This window comes from Somniosus microcephalus, chromosome 26 (assembly GCF_052327205.1).
Source record: "Somniosus microcephalus isolate GS21.2 chromosome 26, FLI_Smic_1.0, whole genome shotgun sequence".
NCBI classification, from domain to species: domain Eukaryota; kingdom Metazoa; phylum Chordata; class Chondrichthyes; order Squaliformes; family Somniosidae; genus Somniosus; species Somniosus microcephalus.
In genome coordinates, this window is record NC_141012.1 from 9897663 (window position 1) to 9914061 (window position 16399).

The window sequence follows — 16399 nt, forward strand, 5'->3', positions numbered from 1 at the left end:
TGTGGAAGCAATAGCTGTTTCCACAATACAGGATCAGTACCTGGCGTGTGACATCAGCATAACCTTTAGTCATTTATTCCTGGGCAAAGGCCAGGGGGAATCTCAGACAGGAGGCCCTGGCCACATGTGGTAAGGTGATCTGGGACCAGATTATGGAAAGCAGCTTCATTCAACAGTACAATCATTGTTGAGTTGACTCTGTTTACGTTAGTTAGTTTTTTAATTGAGTTATCTGGGTAAAGGAACATGGCCTATGGTACCCCCAAACCTAAGAGAGAGAAGATTAGGTAAATCAAGAAGCAAAAGGTTAGGTTTCCAATGGCCTAGAAGGTAGAAGCGCCACCTGGTGTGGTGACCAAGTTATATAGGTCAGGAAGATCACAGGTTCAAAATCCCCACTCTGTGTTGAGTTAGTTGATTCAAGCCAGGACAACAGTAGGGATGATACCAATGTGCCTTTTCTTATTCATTCACAGGATGTGGGCATCGTTGGCAAGGCCATCATTTATTGTCCGTCCCTAGTTGCCCTTGAGAAGGTGGTGGCGAGCCTCAGTCGAGGGAAGGGGATTCCCACTCTTCACTGACTTCTGCTGGAAAATGCTCGTGTGTGTGTGTGTGTGAATTAGAAAAAAGAAAGGCGTGCATTTATATAGCGCCTTTCTCCACCACCGGACGTCCCAAAACGCTTTACAGCCAATAAGGTATTTTTTGAAGTGTATTCACTGTTGTCACGTTCATCAAATGAGAACTGGATTGGACTCTGCTCTGATGCTCTCACAGTTAAATATCCAGGCAAGACTCAATGGTGTGGCCTTGCACTTGAACTATAGCTCTGTGGTATTTCACCTTGCACTATTCAGGTGCAATACCATAGAGCTACTGGCAATTGTAGAATCATCCCTAGCATGAATCAGTGTCTTCGGGAGACAGCGGGAGGGGGGAACAGTTTTGAAGCCTTGGGTAAGAATCCAAAACAGTGCAATTAATTTACATTACAACGGTGTGGATGCAAGACCACATTTCTGAAATTATTAAACATCTTTCATATTAATATTAGGACAGATGAAATGATGATCCCGTGTTGAGTGCCTCCATTTGACCCTCTTGGACTTTATCTTTCAAGAATGTTCAATTCATTTTTAAATTATGTCGAAAGGAGCTTTAAACTCAACGTGGAAGGATTTGGAGAGGCCTGCCTCAGCCTATTAGCATCTCTTTTGGGTTGTTTTACAACCAGTTGGTGGCTGCATAATTGATAATTCAGAAACTTGTCAAGTTAGATCCTCGCATCTCGGTGAATCTCCTGGGTACAGAGCCTAATGGCATATCCTTACATTTATTATTGGCTTCCAACAGACATCGCCTGTGGCAAATCCACGCCGGGCAACAAATGCTGAACTAACTGAACCTTTCTCATTAATATTTCTATACAAAACCTACTTACATCATATACACTTGTAGTGCTACACTAACTGGGATAAAATTAGCAATTTATTGCATTGGTTTGGAACACAGGAACAGGTGCTGCTGTGGCTCAGTGGGTAGCACTCTTGCCTGTGAATCAGAAGGTTATGGATTCAAGCCCCACTCCAGGGATGTGAACACACAATCTGGACTGATACTCCAGTTCTGTACTGAGGGAGTGCTGCACCATCAGAGGATACCATCTTTTGGATGAGATGTTAAACTGAAGCCTTGTCTGCCCTCTCAGGTGGACAGACAAGATCCCATGGCACTATTTCAAAGAAGAGCGGGGGGTTTCTCCCCAGTGTCCTGGCCAATATTTATCAACAACAACAACGTGTATTTATATAGCGCCTTTAACGTAGTAAAACATCCCAAGGCGTTGCACCGGAGTATTTTAAGACAAAAAATTTGACACCGATCCACATAAGGATACATTAGGGCAGGTGACCAAAAGCTTGGTCAAAGAGGTAGGTTTTAAGGAGCGTCTTAAAGGAGGAAAGAGAGGTAGCGAGGCAGAGAGGTTTAGGCAGGGAATTCCAGAGCTTAGGGCCGAGGCAACAGAAGGCACGTCCACCAATGGTTGAGCGATTATAATCAGGGATGCTCAAGAGGGCAGAATTAGAGGAGCGCAGATATCTCGGGGGGGATGTGGGGCTGAAGGAGATTACAGAGATGGGGAGGGACGAGGCCATGGAGGGATTTGGCAACACTTAAAAACAGAATATCTGGTCATTATCAAATTGCTGTGTGCAAATTGGCTGCCACATTTCCCACATTACAGCAGTGAGTACACTTCAAAAAGTACCTCATTCATTGGCTGTAAAGCGCTTTGGGATGTGCGAGGTTGTGAAAGACCTCTTTCTTTCTTCAAATAAATGCAAGTCTGTCTTTCTATCCATTTATACAAATGCTCAAAAACTATTTCAGTAAAGTTCTCTCTCTCTCCATCCTAGCTATGTAGCTTAACCCTACTCTAAAATTAGTGCGATCAATTTTATAAATGTACATGACCTGCAGAGAGCTGTGCCCATCAGTAACTAGCAGGTGCACTGCCCGTGGCATTCCAAGATGTACAGCCAGCAGGTAAAACTCCCCCATCAGTAGCACGCATTCAGAAAATTGGCGCCATTATGTTTTAAGTGTTTATTTTGGTGGTTTGGAGTTAATATTAGAATGCTATGTTAAAGTAGCTTTATTACAGTAACACCAGTATTTGTTTCAGTCTCACAATGCATGAGCTGAAAATGGACAAAACTGATTGGTTTCCTTGAGCCTCCAGTAGTCTCGGGGCCCCTATCTTGCAGCACTTTTATTTTAATCCCCTTGGTCTAACACTATGATAATGTTGTAAAAACTCGCCGCTTCTTGTCACATGATGCAAAGCCCCCTGCCAAGATGTCCAGGCTGCTGCTATCGTACAGTGGTTTGCACCAGTAAAAAAAAACCTTAGAGGCACCAACAAAGAATATCAAATCCATATGTAAACCTTAAGCAGGGAAAGAAACAAATGAAGATGACATTTAAAAAAAAATCTCTAGGCACATGTTCAAATCTGCAATGCCAAAATCAGCCAGGGTTCCCAAACCTAATCGCTATCTATTGACACCATACTTTTCCAGGGTGTTTTTTCCCTTATTGTCCCTGGGTTATTTTGCCTCTTCAAGGAGAATACATGGCTGCGGGGGAGTGGGGGGTAAGGGGTTACTGGGGGTAAGGGGTGAGGGGGGGGAAGGAAGTGTTTAGTCATGATGCTCTGGCCATCACTGGTGTGGGGCAGGCTTGATGGACCAGTTGGTCTTTTCCTGCCCATCAATTTCTTACGTTCGTATGTGGGTAAGGAGAGCATGGGTGTGTCAGGATGGCTCCCTCAGTCAAAACGTTCACCGTCACTCACTGTCAAAACTCAGATATGAGAAATGGGGCTTTGGCGAGGTACTGAATGCCATTAATCAACCCACAGAGCCAAATGCTGACACGGGTTGCCACATTCGGGAGGGTAGTGATGACAGAAGAAAAGCAAAAAGTGAAGCTCGAACAAGAGGTGAATAAAAGATACGCCTCTGAAGGAGAGTGCAATCACACAGACTATTTGGAACTCAAGGGTGGATTCAGCAAATGTCAGTCAACCAGGCTTTTTGGAAGAGATTGACCTGAACACATTGTGAGAGATGAAATGGGCAAAGTACTTTCCGTTTAATGCATTTATTCCCACAAACTGGCCTTCCCCTTTCAAGTAAGTTTGTTCCAAAATACCTAACGCTTAGATCTCAAAGACTCCTTTAACTCATGCTTGCATGTATTTTTATTCTCAAGTATTAAAACAATTAAGTGACTAAGATTAAAATGCTCGGCTCAGAAGAAGGTTATTAAATAAACAGTGCACCACACTTCCAATTACATACAAGGTTACTAATATAGATTATTATGCTTGGGATTGCTCAAGTGCATTTGCCAGTTCATATCACACATAAGTTAAGAATGCCTGGTTCAGGAGGAGATATGGAAATATTACTTTATCTCTTCCATAACACCTGGGTTATCATTGTAGAGAGATAGCAGAGCAATGCAGAATTATTAATTGTACAGAAGCAGAATTATGAATTGTACAGAAACAAATGCATAAATTGTATGAGGCCCTAATTCTACTGCCTCACCCACAGCCAACACGTATCTGGTACATACTGGTAGCATGCAGAATCACACAAACTTTATTCTATAAAGAGAAGCAACACAATGTATAGAAAAGTATACTAATGTGATGAACAGCACACGATCAGCAGGTGAAGGCAGCACTGGAAGGGAGTAGGAGGTTCAGCAGGTGAAGAAAAGTACTTAAAGATGAAGAGCAGCTTAGCAATTTGAATCACAATGTGAACAACAGTTTAATGAAGAATGGTATAACAAGAAAAGCTATAGCTCAGCTCAGAGAACACCAAAATACAATGAAGAAAATAACATTGTGAAATACGCCAATTGCGGAGAAACAGGATACCATTTTGAGGAGCAGAATAACTACATGCAAAATATAACAGAACCTTGAGCTTCCCTGATGGCACCTCTGGTAAGTACATTAGCCAGTAAGTCGAGAGCCATATTGGCCCGGAAACACCAAGCCTTCCCTTGTCTAATAGCAAAATACTGCGGATGCTGGAAATCTGAAATAACAACAGAAAATGCTGGAAACACTCAGCAGGCCAGGCAGCATCTGTGGAGAGAGAAACAGAGTTAACGTTTCAGTTCTGGGACCCTTCGTCAGAACCTTGTCTATGCTGTTTTTGCCCATCTCAGCAGTGATAACTGTAAGAGTGTTACAACTAGACTCAGTACCCCTGGACTATAGGAAGAGAAACAAATTCACTGGGTTGCTGCATAACAATCTCTGCTGCACCTTCCATGTGTGTGGGTATTGGATGACAATTAATTTCTTTTTTCTTTCCATGCCAGTTTTTCCCCAACCCACCACCTCCTCACCTCCTCTCCCTTGCTGGGATGCGGTTCCATGGGTGCCAGTAACTCGCGGTACCTTACACAGCATGCTATTCAACCATAAGTGCATCACAGCCAAGCCCACTTTACCCAAACACTGGCACAAGCAAGCTTAACATGGGAGTTACTGGATAGTGATCAGAAAGAAGCAGGAACCTTGGTCAACTTCCCCCTCTCTAGTTGAGGGGCACGCAAGCCCCTTCTGCCACCCCTGGCTGGCATCCGCCACCTGGGCACAGAACATCTGGGGCATTTCTGGTCTGTATGGCTCAGCTACTTACTGTATAAACCTGCTGAGCCCTTGTGGAGTTAGATTATCTAATCACTTAGATTAAAGATGAAAAGTACACGGAAGACATAATGGGTGAAAAATTCAGTATCGCCCCGTTTGGGGTGCCATTATCGGCCGTGCGCAAAGTTCAGCTCCTGGCGCTAATTATCGCCTCCAACAGCAAACTTGGCTTTTATCGCCCCTGGAGGTGATTGGAGCGCTAAATCAGGCGCTTCACACCTGTCTTAAGGCGCAAAGGCCGAGGAGTGAGGCGCTACCTCAGAGCGCTGGCGAAGCAAGGAAGGGCAAATGAAAATGAACCTGCAAAGTGCTGCTCAGTACCCAAAACCCCTTCACACAGCGTTGAATCTCTCCAGAAGTCTCTCTCTCTCTCTCTGGGCTCGATTTTCCCGCAGGTGTGGGGAATTGTCGGGTTCCCCGAATGTCGGGGTTCCCACACGAATCTAAATGGGTCTGCCAGATTGATGCAATTTTCCCTCAATTGGCCAGTTCATTTCCAGCGTGTGGGAACCCTTGCTAATTGACTATTTCCAGTCAGAAAGCCGCACAGTATGATGTCATCATTCGTGGTGCTTTTAAGGTCCACAGCAAGCATTGCTTCCTCTGCAGGCTTCCAAACAAACCATACTGGATGGCAGAGGAGCCTGCAGCAGCTGTGGTCAGTGCCAGACCCCGAGCTGCCTCCAAATTCGACGAGGCTTCACTGCAGGCATTATTGGATGGGGTTAGGGCCCACAGGGAGGTCCTCTTCCCTAGGTCAGGGAGGAAGAGGCCTCCCACTGAGACCAAGGCTGCATGGATGCAGGTGTCAGCAGATGTCAACTCGCTGGGAGTCACCAGAAGAACCTGGATACAGTGTCGGAAACGATTCCATGACCTTCACCGTACAGGAAAAGTAAGTATGAAGTTTCCATCACCCTCAAACTGATCCCCATTGCCTTTGCCCACCAGCACTCGGCTTTAGCACTCTCTTCCTCCACATCCCACTTCACAGTCACATCCATGCACCCTTACCCATTCCCTCTCTCTCTATGCTCACATTCACATAACTATTCCACCATGCAGCCCTCACACTCCCTCTCACTCTGATGCTTTGAACACAACTGACAACACACAGGGAGGGCCCTTGGTCTTGCAGCCTCACACCATCTTTGTCTCCCTCTAAGTATCTATGCGATGCAATCTCTACACTCACTCCTTCATTCTCACTCAAACTCCACTTGTCTCCCTCATTGCAGGAAAAGAGAGCTCACAACAACAGAGAGCGAGCCAGGACTGGAGGAGGCCCACCCTCAATAGCCCACCTGACCCCCTGGGAGGAAGGAGTGCTGGAAATTGTCGGGGCTGATGTGGCTGCGGAAGCTGGGGAAGGAGAGACAGGGGCAGTCCCGCAAGCTGGTGACAGAATAGTTTTCCATCTCTCTCATTGACATAGCATGAGTCGCTGTTATGATTCTGAAGCTACATCATTTGGACTTATGAACATCTGCAAAATCCAATGTGCATGTAACCTTGGCATCACATCTCTAACTCTTTCCTTTACTCCCCCACAGGACCATCCAGAGCCCCCATCCCCACTGTGGAGGAGGAAGAGGCTGAGCAGCCAGACTTCTCAGAGGAAGCTCCAACCTCTGAGGGCGCAGCGTCAGCAGAAGTAAGCGCACCCAGCACCAGCGCAGACACTCGCACCTCGGGGGGACCTTCAGGACATAGAGTAGTGTTGTCACCTGGTGTTTCACAGCTCACAAGTGAGCATCAGCAGATTGTGGAGACAGGGACAGCAATGGAGAGTCCTCGTCGGAGGGCGCAGGACTCTGCCAGCTCAGCTCAGCTGCATGTCGACCCTGTGCCTCTGGGTCCATCCGCAAGAGAAGAGGTGATGGATCTCCATGCACAGATGCAGGAGTCTCTGGCAGGTTTTGTCTCCAGGGTCGCTGCGAGTGTGGAGCGAATGGAGGAGTTCATAGCGAACATGAGCAGAGCCTTAGTGGAGTCATTGGCGCATGAACGCATCACCACGGAAAGGATGGCTACCTCCGTGGTAAGGCAGGCTACCATAAAGGAGAGGATGGCTGCGGTAGAGGAGAGGAGGGCTACAGCCGCGGAGAGGAGGGCTGCGGACGAGGAGAGGAGGGCTACGGCTGAGGAGAGGAGGGCTATGGCTATGGAGGAGCTTAGTCGCCAGGGTATGGAAAACATGGTGAGTGTTCAGAATAGAATGACATCTCTTGAGGAGCGATGGGCATCTATTGAACACAGAAACCAGACCTTCATGGAAGTCCTTCTGAGTAGGACTTCCAGTGCAGATACGGGTCCCCATGGCCCCCCTGATGTGCAGCAAGATGCTCTCCAGCCACTTGCAGGCGCTGAGGGGGACCTGACCCATGAAAGGGAGGTTGTTGGCACACCTCAAGGAAGTGGGGGCTCCTCTCCACGCGCTCACACTTCCATGCCACTGCAGAGCCCTTGGTCAGAGCCCCGCCGGAGTCCACACCCAAGTGAGAGAGGCATCTTAACCCCTGCACAGCCGCAAGAGTAGCAGACTGCTGGCGAGCTCTCACAGGCTCGCCACCCCAGAGGACGCCCGCCAAAGGTGTTGAGACAGGAGCAGCAGGAAAGTCAGCAAGGGGCCTCCACATCTGCTGAAGTCACAGGGGAACCACTACGTAGGAGCACGCGTAAGAGAGAAATAAAGCACCACTAATCACAAGGGTAGTCACTTGGGTGAAAAGTTTTGTATATAGTTATTATGTCATCAGTATCCTGTTTATAAAAAATCTGATGGCAACTGCTGCAGTTGTGGCGTGTGTCATTTGGCGAATGGGGATTTTGCATTGAGGCCTTAGGATTACTTGCAGTTGTCAGGATGCTGGTCAAATAGGTAGGAATGCGCAGGGTTTGGCCATTGTCCATGCTCAGGTAAGAAGCAGTGAGGCTACAGTGTTTGATGTACTAGGCTAAACAAATCTGGACAGGATGAGTGCGTTCCTTGCATCCCGGGCAGCAATGTTCTCGCATAATGGTGCCGCAGGTTGATGGGCCTCTGCAGGATGGTCATTTTCACCCTCCTCCTCCTCCTCCTCCTCCTCCTGCTCCTCAGCATCATCTTCATCTGAGGCGGGTCTGTGAGGAGCCACTTGGTTCTGAGGAATCTGCAAGCCATGACGCTGTGCCATGTTGTGAAGTGCACAGCAAACCACAACGATTCTGGAGACCCTGGCTGCTGAGTACTGCAGGGCTCCACCTGATCTATCCAGGCATCTGAAGCGCATCTTCAGCAATCCGATGGTTTGCTCGATAATGCATCTGGTGGAAATGTGACTGGCGTTGTAGCGCTCCTCAGCTTCGTTGGTTGGTCTCCTCAACGGCGTCATTAGCCAAGTCCGCAGGGGATAGCCCTTGTCTCCAAGTAGCCATCCCTGAAGTTCATCTGGTGACCTGAATAGCGGAGGCACACTAGACTGGCGCAGTATGAAGGAGTCATGGCAGCTGCCAGGGTATTTGGCACAAACATGCAAAATCTCCTTCTTGTGGTCACACACCAGCTGAACGTTAAGGGAGTGGAAGCCCTTGTGGTTGACAAAAACTCCTGGATTGCGATGGGGTGCCCTAAGGGCCACATGTGTGCAGTCAATGACACCCTGCACCCTTGGAAAGTCTGCCAGATGAGCTAATCCAAGCGCTCGCGCCCTCACACTTGCGCGATCCCTGGTGAAATGGATGTGATTGTGCGCGAGGGCAAAGAGGGCATCGGTTACCTGCGTGATGCAAGTGTGTGCGGCCGCCTGGGAGATGCCGCTGATGTCTGCTGCTGATCCCTGGAAGGAGCCTGAGGCAAAAAAGTTGAGTGCGGTGGTGACTTTGAGGGCCACTGGTAAGGAGTGTCGACCTGGTGCTCTGGGCTCCAGGTCTTTCTGCAGCATTGCGCAGATGTCAGTCACTACCTCTCGCGAAAGTCGGAGCCGCCTTTGGCACTGCTGCTCAGTCATGTTGAGGTAGCTGACCCTGTGTCTGTAGACCCTGTTTGGGGGGTATCTCCTGCGCTGACGGCCTTCCATGCGCTGGCCCTTTCTGGCCTGTGCTGCCTCAGGTGGGTGAGCCGCAGCCTGTCCCTCCTGCTGCTGCTGCTGTTGCTGGTGCTGCTGTTGCTGGTGCTGCTCTTGTTGCTGGATCTGCTGCTGCCGCCTCTGCTGCTGGAGATCCTCTAATGCCAAGAAGGGAAGGAAAAAAAGGCCTCCCATGCTTCTGGTAGATGCCTCCGTTGAGGAAGCGCTGAGTGAGGGTGGCGAGAGGGGCTTCCCAGGAGCTCACACTGGAGAAGTGTGTGAGGCTCCAACGTTCCACAGCTGTGCCTAAGCCTGGAACAAGTTGCCCCAAGCCTGAAACAACAAGGTCCTGCAACCTACAAATGATGTCTGATTAAATCTCTTCTTTCCTGATTGACCTGCAGCTGATAGTCAGCAATCCAATATTGTTCACGCCAGGTTTCATCAGCGGGGTTCCCACCAGGTGTGTTTAACATGGGAAAAGGCTGAAAATAGCAAGGGCCCCTTAAAATGGCATTATAGATGCCAATTATTGGTGATTAAGGTGCCTGAAGACCAGTCCCGCCTGCTGCGGGCGGGACTGATTCGGGTCGGACAGAAACGCCTTGGTGAAAATCGGATGGGGCGGGGAATCAGGCGGGGGGGGTCGTGACCCCCTATTTTCGCGATTTCCCCCCCCCACCACATGCCTGAAAGCCCGCCTGATGGCTCCAGGAAAATCGCCCCCTCTCTCTCAGAATGCATGGTGCAAAAATGTCACCAACAAAAAAAGGCAGGAAGCGGTTGCCTTTAAATAGCGCTCCCCCGGTCCCTTCCCAACTGCAAAACGCTCCACTCAACCTGTCGTTACTAGTGGCAGGCGGTAAGGCAGGGGGCGCCACTCAATATCCGGTCCGGGGCGCTAACGGGGTGTTGCGCACTCGACTGACGTCATGATCTGCCGGCGCAGGAGATCGTGGTGGTAGTGTTTAGCACCGCCGCAAAATGTCTAGTTATTTTCGCGAGCGGCGCAAACATCGCCGCGCCCGGGCGCTAGTTGCTTTGCGCCCCGTTAGCGCCCTCTTAAGGAGTTAATGGGAGGCGCAAACCAACTGAATTTTTCCCCCGAGATCTTTAAGTTTGTGATATTGCAGTTCTTATTTGTGCCCATTTTACCCCAGTTTTACATAACCAAATGCAATTTAAAATTCAACATGATAAAGCTTCAATCATAATGAATTAAGTATAAAATTGATATGCAGTACTTGAAATGAGTAACTGAAGCATCTTTATTGAGGGGGGCTGGGGAGGAGAGTCGTGTCAAACTGCCTGCTGCCTGATTTTATAACTTAGAAGATTCAATGTTTGACATGCAGACAGTAAATGCATTCAAACATTAGGCTCCTACCAAGGAAGTATAAGTTACAAGCCTACTATTGACTATTATTTGCCCTTGAGCTTCTTCTACAGGACAAACTTTGTCAGTACCGGCCAGAAGATGCTATCGAGAAAACCAAAGTCTCTCTCTTGACACTCAAGTCAGTGTTGCTGGCTTCAATTAGTAGATTATAGAGTTACTTATCTTCCCCATCAAAGAGCCTGACAGGCGAGAGAACTAAATGAATAGAGGAAGCCATTAGTCAAGGATACTTCTAGTGATCTTTAAACTTCAACCGCACAATCTTATTAGCTTTCCGTGCAATTGAGGATCTGCTCAGTAACTTTTTTCTGGGTAAATCCGCAATAAAGTCTTTTGCACTTAACATTGAAATGCAACATTTCATTAATACCACTAAGAGCGATGGTCTTCTGAAATGTCCTCTCTTGTTCCTCCTAAGCTCTAAATATTCTGTGCTACACACTCCTTTTCCTCTTTCAATCCGCATCGTGTTAAATGAGAAATCATCGCACCACCTCCCACTCCAACATTCTTTCTCAAGGCTATGCAGCTCTTCTCATCTCTCAGTCTTCCCATACTGCTCCAACCTGTTAAAACCCATACTATGCAGCATCTAAACTCGACTTCCTGGTTTGCCTTGTGCCTTACTGTTTTCAACCTAGGTGGTGCCCTGCACCAAGAACCTAGACTCTTCATCAACCAATGTTTTTCAAATAATTTAAAAAAGCATAAAAATAATTCAACACAAATTAACATGGGTGCACAGAACACAAAAAATATTCCATGACAATTCTTTACAAATGGGTGAATTTTAAAAGGGGCTTGGATGGTGAGACTCCACCTTGATGGGAATAATTACCTACATTTCATTGAAATAGATTGTCATAGTTACCTCATGTTTGTTGGGACTCTCTGACCATTGTTCAAATCTGCCCTTTTGTTGGTCAATGGGCTGAAAAAAAATCTACAGGAAGGAACTAGTCCCATTAGTTTATCTTCCCATATTCCCACCCTGAGATGGAATGCTTTATTCCCACATAGAGCCCCACCTAGTGGTTCAGCTGAAAAACAATTAAATACAACCAGTCAGGGCAATTGGGTTTGAGTACAGTTTAGACTGGCATTTGAACTCTCAGCTTCTGGTTAAACATCCACCACCTTCCTTCTGGGTTTACTGAGATACTGTGGAGCAGATATCAGAAGGGATACCTGTCCCTTTCAAATTGCTACTCCATTGAAGCAGCACACTGGATCTCCGCTAGCTAAAGCACAGATTGGAGAAGGAAAAGCATTTGTGTAAAAGAGGGCAATTATTTGTATTTTGTTATATTTGTACTGTACTCTTCTAGCTTCCCTCCATCCTGTTTGTCTAGAAGGGGGAAGCTGTAATACAGGCTGCCCTCCCATATCTCATGGAAGACAGTGCATAGCAGAAGCCTAGACCCAGGTTTTCTCCCTGACCTCTTAGCTAGGATATAACATTTGTCATGGGAAAAACTTAAACAAAGAAGTAAAAAATAATACCTGGCTATGTTGACACACCAGTGAGCACCCTAAATAACTCTCTAACTGAACAATGGCTAACACTGCATCTTCCAATCTGTCTCTCAGCCTTACTCACACTATCTTAACTCTAAGTGTGTCAGGTGTCTATGTTGTGATGCAATGGTTTCAATCTGCAGCAACTCGCCAAGGCTTCTTCGGTAGCACCTCCCAAACCCACGACCTCTTCCACCTAGAAGGACAAGGGCAGCAGACGCATGGGAACACCACCACCTCCAAGTTCCCCTCCAAGTCACACACCATCCTGACTTAGAAGTATGTCGCCGTTCCTTCATCGTCACTGGGTCAAGATCCTGGAACTCCCTCCCTAACAGCACTGTGGGAGCACCTTCACCACACAGACTGCAGCGGTTCAAGAAGGTGGCTCACCACCACCTTCTCAAGGGCAATTAGGAATGGGCAATAAATGCCGGCCTTGCCAGCGATGCCCACATCCCATAAGCGAATTAAAAAAAAATTGTACAGTATTTTTTAAAGTTTTACAAATGTACCCACATTAAACCCGATCATCACGTCTACCTCACTCTAAAACTTGAAGCCATTCTCAGCATCAGTTCAAGTTTTATTCTTAAAGAGGGAATTTCAACGTCAGTTACTCCTTTAAAATCAGACTGTTGAAAATTAAAAAAAATCAACTTGAACACTTTTTTGTTGGATTCAACTGTAGCCAGGATTGGTGTCTATAAAACTGGCTCTGGTGGTTGCTGAGGACACAATAAGACTGACCTCCAGTAAGGGAGGGAGCGGAGGCAACATAAGATCATTGGTGCCCTCTGGATTTGTGACTTCTGCTGACTGATGCTAATTCAGCTCTCTCATCCTGAGGGGCTTACCATCTCGTCCGAACCAACTCCCTCAAAGATGTCATCGACATGTATTGTTTAAACAACGTTAAAAATTTCAACGGGGAAAGTCAAGGCTGTTAAAGTCTATCGGAATTGTGTATTTTTCCAGTTTTTACGATGCACTGACCAGGGTCTTTCCTTTAACAGGAACCAGTCCACAAATATAGACAGAGAAGGGGTACATCGGAAAACACAAAGACGCCTCCGCTGAAACGAGTGAAAGGTGCAAATAAAAACAGAAAATGCTGGAAATACTCAGCAGGCCAGGGCAGCATCCGTGGAGAGAGAAACAGAGTTAACGTTTCAGGTCGAAGACCCTTCATCAGAACTGGGAAAAAAAGCAGGAAAAGGGAATAGATTTTAAAGCAAGTGGGGGCTGGGGAAAGGGGGAGGGGGTGAAAGAACAAAGGGAAGGTCAGAGATAGGATAGAAAGCAGGAGAGATTAAGAGACATTGATTAAAAGAGACATTTGCAAATGAAAAGTTGGTGCCACAGGGTCAATAACAACAACGTGCATTTAGATAGCGTCTTTAAGGTAGTAAAACATCCCAAGGCGCTTCACAGGAGCGATTATCAAACAAAATTTGACACCAAGTCACATAAGGAGATGTTAGGGCAGGTGAGCAAAAGCTTGGTCAAAGAGGTAGGTTTTAAGGAGACGTTCAGCCATTGCAACGTACAAACAATATATTTGCTTATGCCAGGTAAACACGTAATTACAAACTGCATGCTAAACTGTCTTATATGCAACGGTTGTGGGTGGGCTGCAAGCTTGTATGTGACATAAACAGACCCCCCTATAACACGGCAAGCTTATATAACAGCGCTCAAAGCAGAATGTGGATCTACTGTACATATTGCCAGGGGGTTTTCTTTTTTTCTTTGCACAGATCACGATCTGTGTGTGCGTGGGGTTGACGGCAATGCATTCCCGGCTCTGCCTTTATTGTTTGTGTTAAGCAGCGCTTGTCCCGGGTTGCAGACACTCTCTCCCCTCTCCCCCCCCTCTCTGGCAGGTTGCTGGGCTTGCTGAGGCGTGTCTCGGGCGGCTCCACCTGCGCAGGGGAAACCGCAGAGGCTGGGAGCTGTCCGCCGGAGCTGGTGCTGATCTTCCCACTTCTTCAGCACCTTCCCAGAGAGGGAGAGAGGGACGGAGCCGCCACCGTGTGCTGCCAGCTGGCCCAGCCATGGCCAAGTGCCTCTCCCACCTTCCCTCCTGATCTACACCTTTGCTGAAAAGAACTTTTCTTTTGTGTGTCTGTCCTTTATTTTCTTGTCCTCTTTTATTTAGCCCAAATCTGTGGTTGGATTTTACCAGCAGGGGACGAGGACTTTTTTTGCAACCAATTTGGAAGCGAATTTGGACATTTTATGGATCGGTAAGGTAAGATACAGATTCTAGAAGGACGGATCAAAACGTGTCCTGTCTTTTTTGGGGGGAGGGGGATGAAAAGCAATTAATTACACAGATTAAACAAACTTTTTTTGTCGACAAATAGTGGCGGTGTCAAACTCGGATATAATGGGGTTGGCTCAAAGCAATTGCTCTGGTATAACTTTCAAAGGATTCGCCCTTTAAACCAATTTACATAGAAGGATTTTAAGCTATGTTTTAGTCGCCGAGTCACTTAAGCATTGATAAAGGACCCGGTCATGTCTCAGTGTTGAGTACAGTGCTTGTTTTAAGCACTACAGCTTAACAGCTTCCCTAGTCGCTGGTTGAGAATGAAAGGACATGTTTATACCGGTTTAACAAGGCTGCGACTGTCTGCTCCAGTTAATTTCTATGATGATTCTTTTGATGGCTTGGCGTTTCATTTTCTTTGAAACGTGCGAGTACAGACCGCAACAAGCAAAGGGATTATTCACATCAGAAAACATCTCTCAGATAAAACGTCCCTGTAGTTCCGTCAGTCGCTTGATTTTCCATTTAAGCTCTCTGTAGTAAGCAGAACTCTGAAGACTGAGAGCGACTTATCTTTAAGGCTGTCTTAAAAATGAGAGAGCTTTTGTTTATCTCTGAGATCTCGAAAGCTGAAAATGTTCAAATATACATGTTGTACATACATATGTAATTCATATGGCTGGTTGCACTCATAAATAACTGTGGAATAATAAGGTGAAAGTGCTGTCTTTAAAACTGATTGAAGTATAATGAACACTCAACCATTTACATTCTGCCTTCAGATCGTTCTTTTTCATACACGCAGTTACACGTACACTTACCAGCAAACTCACACAGGAACACAACCACTTCTCTCTCACACACACAGCCATATTCATGCACACAGAAATATGCTCACACTGACAATAGTCACTTATACACACACACAATTATTAACATATACACAGTTATTTGCATACAGACAGAACCGGTTAACCTAGGTGTATTGAATGAATAATAAACTATTAGAGAGTGAATGGGAATAGTATTGTTGTAAGCCATGTAAAGTATGTCACAGAAAACCAGCCCTCAGTAAAATGATCAGAGTTGGATATTTCCTTGGTATTTTTGCAATTCTATACATAAAACGTGTTTAAACACAGACACGTGCATGTCTAGGTAGGCAGAAACTTCTTAACACAGCTCCGAGAGAGTGTCCTCCAGCTCTCTCACCTAGCTGTCGTTCATTGTACAATGGGATGTGCCATATTGGCTGTGGCTGACAGTCTTTTTACAGACAATTCTGCTAAGATGTGGAAATGTTGAATTGATGGCTGCTTTCTTTTCATAACAAACTTTCCAACTTTAGGATTCCACATTTGCCCTTTTTGGAAGACTTTTGACCTAGAACGCTGGGGTTTGAGTGGCGTATGCATAGTAAGCACCATAGCACAGTAAGCACCATAGCACAGGTACAGTGACACTCACAAGAGAGGCAGCATTCACGAGAGACGGGATTCTGTTGTTAGGATACAGACCAGCTTGATGGATTAGACCTTATGATATGAATGAGCACATCGCTGCCTTGTGAGTGTTAGTTTTCGCTCAGTGAGGCGGATGGGTTTCAAATCCCTACTGTTAATAGAAACACTCAGTGCTCAATGGACCATTGGTGATAGAGGAGTCTGCATACACTGAAAGTCCCCCTCCAGGCATTCGCAGAGAAAACTATCCTAAAATATTCATTAATTCAAAAGGAATTATCATACATGGCGTACATAGGACCTGTGAAGATAGGTACTTCAGTAATGTATAGAACTAGTGAAATTAAATATTAATTCATGTATATTTTCATTAGAAATAGGGCTTAATCCTGAACAATGTTCGGTAGGCTAAATAATGTGTTATAAATAAACACTCCCTTATGCTGTACTGTC

General features: G+C 46.4%; 1 protein-coding gene and 1 long non-coding RNA gene across 2 annotated transcripts in view; both read left to right on the plus strand.

Annotated features, from left to right (window-relative positions):
* The window catches only part of LOC147100276 (uncharacterized), a 50659-nt gene extending 47514 nt beyond the window's left edge, over nt 1-3145 (plus strand). Inside the window, exon 3 of the long non-coding RNA XR_015073704.1 lies at nt 477-3145. This is a non-coding gene — a long non-coding RNA (uncharacterized LOC147100276). The remainder of the gene's footprint in view (nt 1-476) is intronic.
* Nucleotides 3146-14196: 11051 nt separating this feature from the next.
* Nucleotides 14197-16399, plus strand: part of LOC147100277 (D(2) dopamine receptor B-like) — a 148897-nt gene continuing 146694 nt past the window's right edge. The window contains exon 1 of the mRNA XM_085967799.1: nt 14197-14462. The gene's annotated coding sequence lies outside the window, so the exon portion shown is untranslated. The remainder of the gene's footprint in view (nt 14463-16399) is intronic.